The sequence below is a fragment of the Mastomys coucha genome, unplaced genomic scaffold (assembly GCF_008632895.1).
Source record: "Mastomys coucha isolate ucsf_1 unplaced genomic scaffold, UCSF_Mcou_1 pScaffold8, whole genome shotgun sequence".
Taxonomy (NCBI): Eukaryota; Metazoa; Chordata; class Mammalia; order Rodentia; family Muridae; genus Mastomys; species Mastomys coucha.
The window spans coordinates 16,036,207-16,043,158 of record NW_022196914.1 but is presented as its reverse complement, the minus strand read 5'-3'; the positions used below and the strand labels follow the sequence as shown (position 1 = coordinate 16,043,158).

The 6,952-nt window shown below is 35.5% G+C and overlaps 1 non-coding gene across 1 annotated transcript; it reads right to left on the bottom strand.

The window, feature by feature from the left end:
* Positions 1–845: 845 nt before the first annotated feature.
* Positions 846–977, bottom strand: LOC116084019. The gene has a single exon (XR_004115994.1). It is a non-coding gene; the product is annotated as a small nucleolar RNA SNORA17 (small nucleolar RNA).
* Between the last annotated feature and the right edge of the window lie 5,975 nt (positions 978–6,952).

Below are 6,952 nucleotides of genomic sequence, written 5' to 3'. Positions count from 1 at the left end.
TAAGAAGCCTATGGCATCTGTTTTTATTATTATTATTGTTATTATTATTATTATTATTGCTGGAACCTTATTGGGACTCCTCTTGGATATCCTGTTGTTGTTCTGTGTTATGGAGACCATATAGTCTTGGATCTGTAAGACAGGCTCCTTCATGTACTCCAGCAGTTCATATTATGTTGTAGATGATCATGTTGGCCATTTCAAAGCCCTCGATATAGGCCTGAGAGGTATATGAGCTGCTCAGCCTGCTGAATGTAATGATCTCAACCACTTGGGATGGTTCACCCACAACCCCCAAATCTAGGACCAGTTCTACTGTGCTGCAATGGTGAAGTAAATGGCTTGCACAATAAGTACTGCGGAAGGTGAGACTGAAGGCCAGCTCTTTTGTTATCATGATGCAGCTGTGGCCAACTTTTCTGCCCTCTACCTATGTCAAGGACAAAGGGGAAGGGGAGGGAATCTCTCCCTTAAAGGTATCATGACATAGCAGACAAGGAACAAGCCTAGTATTGCCACATCTATACCCTCTCAGGTAGGCTCACCTGCAAGCCCCACATTCAGGGTCAGTTCTGCTGTTCTGCCCAGGCCCTACAGCACAAGTGTGGTTATCATCTTGGGCTCAGTCCTTGCCAAGGAAGCCCAATGTCCCCATACCAGGGGCCTTTTTCATGGGCACATTCCTGCCCTGGCCAAGCTGTATTTGTAAAAATCTCTATGTTGTTCCTGGACCTGGAAAACAATGGATCCTGCAAGATGCCAATCTGGTAGATGTCTCAGGCTAGTCCCCTGTTTGAGTGCTCTGGCGTTGGACAGGTGGACTTCTCAGGTTAGCTATTTCAGAGAATGCAAAGCTAGTCGTCTTTCAGACATTGCTAGTTCATAACACTGAACATAGACATAGTCTTTCTCTTCTCTTCCACCCACTGAAGAAGATGTGATAAAACACTCACTCTGGAAACACTTCTAGGGGCAGTTTCATTATTTTTCTCAGAGGATATTTATTTAAAAGGCCTTATCTGATAGGCCACGGTTCCTGATGTGTGGAGTTCCACAAAAGCATTTGGTTTTGCTGCATGGTTAACATTGTAAAATGGTTAAGACATTAACAGCATAAAAAAATCAATGTCTGTGAGTTTCTAACATTAACTCTTAGAAGTTTTCCCACTAATGAATAGATCTGTTGATCCTTGCACATAGTACGTGCCTTATGTTGCAATATGACTTACAAAACTATGGTTGTTTGAATGAGAAAGGTTCACGTATGCTCATATGTTTGAATACTTTGCTCCTCAATTGGCGAGATTGTGTTGGGAGGATTAGGAGGCATGGCATTGGTAGAGGATGTGTGTCCTGAGGTAGAGCTTTGAGGTTTCAAAAGATGTATACCATTACCATAGTGCTCCCCCTTCCCTTCTTCTTATGGGTCAAGGTCTGAGCTGAGCACTCAGCTATATTTTCTGTTGTGTCTTCATCATGTCTTGATGGTCATTAAGCATTTGAGAGCATACATCCAATTAAGCACTTTATTATAGAAGTTGCCTTGGTCATAGTACTTTGTCACAGCAATAAAACAATAACACACACAATAAAAAGCCTTGGGTATCACTAAGTCGATATATGTGAAAAAGACCTGGAAATGCCATAATTCTGTCTTATTTTATCAATCTTATCCAAATGAAAACTGGTTTTCATATTAGTTACTGTATATGTAAAGTATTTTTTTCCTTTTGTTTGGATCTAAAAGCCATGATGACCTAAAGTCGCTGTTATTTTGCCCTCATAAGTACTGGGACTACAGATTTGCACCATTATGCTTGGCTTAGAAAAATATTTTAAAGGAACAAATACATTACATAAAGAGCCTTGAGATTCTTCCTAGATGTTACATATAATTGTTTCTAAAGGGGATATAAAGTATGACTATCTGGCTTTTCTTTTGATAGTAATGATATTGGAGAACTTAATAATTAAGATAAAACACTTAAAATATACCACTAGTGGCACTAATAAATTGTGTACTTGTTGGGTTTCCCACAAAACTAAAATACCTAATGGTCTTGAAGCACTCCAAAATGTACCCACTCTAGAATGTCTACAGAAATTTGTATTTCTCAATCTCTATCACCTGTTGTGACATCTAAAGCTTTTCAGCTTATATTTCTTAGTCTAGGAATTTCTTAAGATTCCTACTATGGCAATCGACTTCAGCCAACTTGGCAACAAGTATGGACCTACCACCAGAAACTTGGTAGGATATTAAATTTTATACCCTGGAAGTAGCTATTTGTAAATGAATTAGGGTAACTGCAGAGAATGAAAAAAATGCTGCCTATAAAACTATTCTCAGTTAAGATGCCAGCGGTAATTTTGGTGGGAGTTCCTAAGGTGTCATTCACCTCAGACTAGTTGAGTAGAAATTTACTGGTCCCCATGGGCTCCTTTCCTCTCAATGATTCATTATAATTACTCATCAGACACCATGAGAGCCATTATATTCACACTCAGATTTATAACAGGTAAGAAAATATACACACCAGGAATAGTCAAATGAAGAGATGGGTAGGGTGGGATTTGAGAGGGTTCCTCATGTCAACTTTTCCTTGAGCTCAGTAAGTAAAATAATATTTCTAGTTAAAGAATATTACCCAAACCATAGCTTATTGGTATTCTGTCGTACCTTGCTTACATATTGTCTGTGTGAATGGATTTGAATCCCTCTCCCTAACACCCCTATGACAGAGGTGTTACATGTGCTTAATTCTCACTTCCTCCAGAGTCCTAAACAGATATAAAATATTTCAAAATGAAACCCATTCCATGCCACATTTCTGGAAAATTCTATAGTGAGAGAACGAAAAACTCATCCCCATCAATCAGGACTTTTGAGGACACAATAACTCAAAACATCTTTGGAGTAAATTCTTCTTCATTTTTTTAAAAAAATCAACATATTTATTATCCATTGTATATTTTGGTCTCCTTGATCAGTTCTTTAGGATCTTCCTATTAGAGTATTGCAATTTTTTCAATTGTATAATCTTTAAAATTGTAGGATCACAGTATATTATTTACCACTTTATTCCATTTCCTTGCACACATTGCCTCTGTCTTTCAGTACCTATACTATACAGATTTCCCTCCAGCCATGATTTTTTCCTCAATTTAACACTAATGCTGAAGTTTGTCAGTTGCTCTCCTATTTTTACTCAAGGGCAATGAGTGTCATGAAATGATTCTCAGCATCACTTGGTCTATGAGCAGGTAACTTCCAGCTCTAATCCTGAAAACTGTTCTTTTAGGTATCAATCATACTTGCTACCAAGTTGCCAGCTGTGTCCCCAGGAAATGAGTGCATTCTGAAATGGATTCAAAATAGGAACATGTTTTTCAGATTTGTCACCTGAGGAAGTAAAAAGGAAAAATTAGATCTAAGAATGAATATTATTAGAGCATGCTGCAGGTGTTACAAAGGCTCTATAAGCCATCAAGGAATTTCAAATATGACATAGCTTATAAGGGGAAGTACACACAAGAGTAAGGTACTACATAACCTTACAAAAATAACATCCAGTGTAGAGGATGATCCATGAGTCATATAACCTTCTTTTAAAGGATAAAGACAAAGTATAAACATTAGTTAGCTTGCATTAACCAATTGCCCCAATTCTTCCCTAAAGTAAATTTCTGAGCTGATGTCCTGTTCCTTTAGATTCTGACAAAGCCTTAGAAAGCCAGTTGACTTCCCATTGTAATTTTATGGAAGCTTTCTTTTTATTTTTAGATTAATACATGCTAAAATATTGAATATATGTTAATATAGAAAAATATATTTTGAAAAATGTTAGGTGTAAAAGTTACTATAGATGCCAGGTGAAACAATTCCATAAACTATGTGTGGGAGTTTGCTTGTGCAACCTCACCCCAGGTTCTTGTGCTGAGTTTTGTTTTCAAGGTAAAGTTTTGCAGTAGCACAGTTTTAAGGAATACTGATTGGATTTTTAAAATTTTATGCTTCTCCTGAAGGAGGGTTTTGGATTTCAAAAACAGAGAATGCTCTTGTTCTTTCAGAAACAGTAATTATGTAAATGGATTACTACAAACTGTGTATTGTGCCTTTGGACAAGTGTTTTTATGTTAAAGATGCTCTCGCGTATCTTGAAGTAATTATGAGAAACTAATGTCTTGTACAATGTACTTTGACCTCTAGAAATGTGTTATGTATAATAGCATTGAATATAGATAGCACATAGTCATATGTCTTTTACTATAGTAACATAAAACATAGTAGGATAATGTTAATTATGTTAGTCATTCAGTGTATTGAAGTTGAAGTAGGTGTTTTACTTTGTTTTGTTTTAAGATTAGACCACTCTTCATGAAGAAAACAATCCTTTACAAATATCTAACCCAGTAGGCAAAATTTTGAATACCTATATTCTTCAGGAATGGAAGCAGGAGAGTCATGAGTTTAAAGAAAGTTGACATATGTGTGTGTGTGTGTGTGTGTGTGTGTGTGTGTGTGTGTGTGTGTCCATGTCCTGTCTCCTATCTCCCAAAGCAAGTCTTGGAGAAATAGCTCAATGGAAGAATACTTGCCAAATATATCAGAACTCATGTACAAAATACAAAACACAAAACAGAAGCAGAAATCCAGATATCTCTTATTTGTAGTTGTCTTTATTGTTTTACCCAATTATATTGCAATTATGTGTAAATAAACACCTCAGACAACATCAGTTCACCACACAGAATACTATATTCTGAGGACATAGAGGATAATTCAAATTTTCTAGTTTCAATTTTATTGTGTTTGATGAGTTTGTTTCTCTTAGTTATATTTAACGAGTGATGATAATAATAAACATATATACTTCTTTTACTGTATATTAGATATTATCAGAGTTGAACTGTAATATTTTTGACAATGCTACTGAGAAACCACTTCCAGGGGGAAATCAAATAAAATCAGAAAGCAAATTTGGTGTAAACTTTTCATTTGTAAGTTGGGAAAAACACACTAAAACTCATTAAAATGTCTACTCTGGAAATAGTCATGGAAATTTGGTATGTTTTCTCTTCCCCAAGCTCTTCAATAATAATTCAGTAATAAATATGCAGTAATAATTATTTGAAATTTGCAATAAAATGAGATGATACCAGTTTTTCATAAGGAATTTGTTATATACAATAGTTATTATATCAAGAAAACATTAAGCCATTTTGTCATCATCATAGTAATTGTAGATTTCTTTTTTATGAATCCATTGCATGTTATTGTCATTTTTTAATTTCTTTTATCTTAGTTGTTATTTTTTCTTTCTTTTTGTTTTAAATGGGTATGTTATTTATTTACATTTCAAATGTTATCTCCCTTCCTGATTACCCCTCCACAAACCTCTTATCCCACCCCCTCTCCCCCCCTACTTTTATGAGGGTGCTTTCCTACCCATCCATTCACCTACTCCTACCTCACTGCCCTAGCATTCCCCTACACTGGGGTATCTAACCTTCACAGGACTAAGGCTCTCCCCTCCCATTGATACCAGATAAGACCATATTCTGCTGCATATGTAGCTAGACACATCGGTCCCTTCATGTGTATTCTTTGGTTGGTAGTTTAGAGCCTGGGAGCTCTGGAGGGTCAAATTAATTGATCTTTCTCTTCCCATGCCTTTGAAATCCCCTTCAAGTCCTTCAGTCCTTCCCCTAATTGTGGTTCTGGTGCTTATTTCAATGGTTGGCTGTGAGCATCCTCATCTGTTTTGGTCAGCTCTGATATATCCTCTCAGGAGATTTTAAACTATTTTGATGTTGTTTTATTACAGATCAGCTTTTCATTTCAACTATATTTACCCAACAAATTTAAGATAGATTTTTTTCTAAACACACAACTAAATTGTTTTGTTTTTATATCTTGAGGAATATATCACCTTAGTTCCTTATTTGTATGTAATAATGTTAATTTCAAAAAGGACACATGTTTATAGTATTTTCCTCTAGCCATAGATTATAGTTTTTGTTGTAAATATTTATTTTATACTTTAATTTTATATTTTAATGTGGTCAAAGAGGTACAAGAGATATAATGTAGGCAATAAACTTGAAGCTGTGCAGACATGTATCATATATTTAAGTGGTGAGGGTAATTATTATTTTAGAATAGCTCATTATCATTTCATCTTTGAAAATCAGTACTTTCACCCTTCTCAGTTAAATTTATTACATAAAAGCAGTCTCTAATTTGAGATTAAGCAAATAACTGTTTTATGGCTTTGCTTTCTGTAGAGAGTATTAGTCATTTCTGTATTCAACTTTCATACCTCACTAGCTAGAAGATTTTTCTCATACAACAAGAAAAGACATGTTCAGGCAACAAGTAGGGTTTTTTTTTTTTTTTTTTTTAGAATCCACAATAGAGCAAAGACAAAGGTAAGAATTTCTAATGAGTTCTCACATAATATATTTACATGCAAGAAGACAGTAAAGTATATCATTGTGTATATTGTACAGAAGTAACTAGACATCAGAAGAAATAATGGGAATATCAGGATCGTTGAAGATTTGTACAAGTATGAATCTGAATTAGCATGAGTATATAATTCTGAGAATGGCAAAGCAATGATTTGTTTAGCTTCATGCTCAATGCCTGAAAGGAATCACATGTACTGTCTGTATGACCAGGAACCTGAGACTGGAGAGCAGAGACCTAGGATAGAAACAAACTATACTGTCCCAATAAAAAACAAAAATAAATAAGAATCAATAAAATAATTTCTAATGATATTTTGTTAGACTCATGAATGAGCACCTTGTGTGATCATCATCAGAGAATGTTTCTTAGGCAGAACAGCAGAGCAGTCACTGAGACCCACAACCAGACACGCAAAGTGAGAGTCTAAATTAGATGTCTCCCTCATTCGCCTCCTCTTGGAGAGCACAAAACTACACT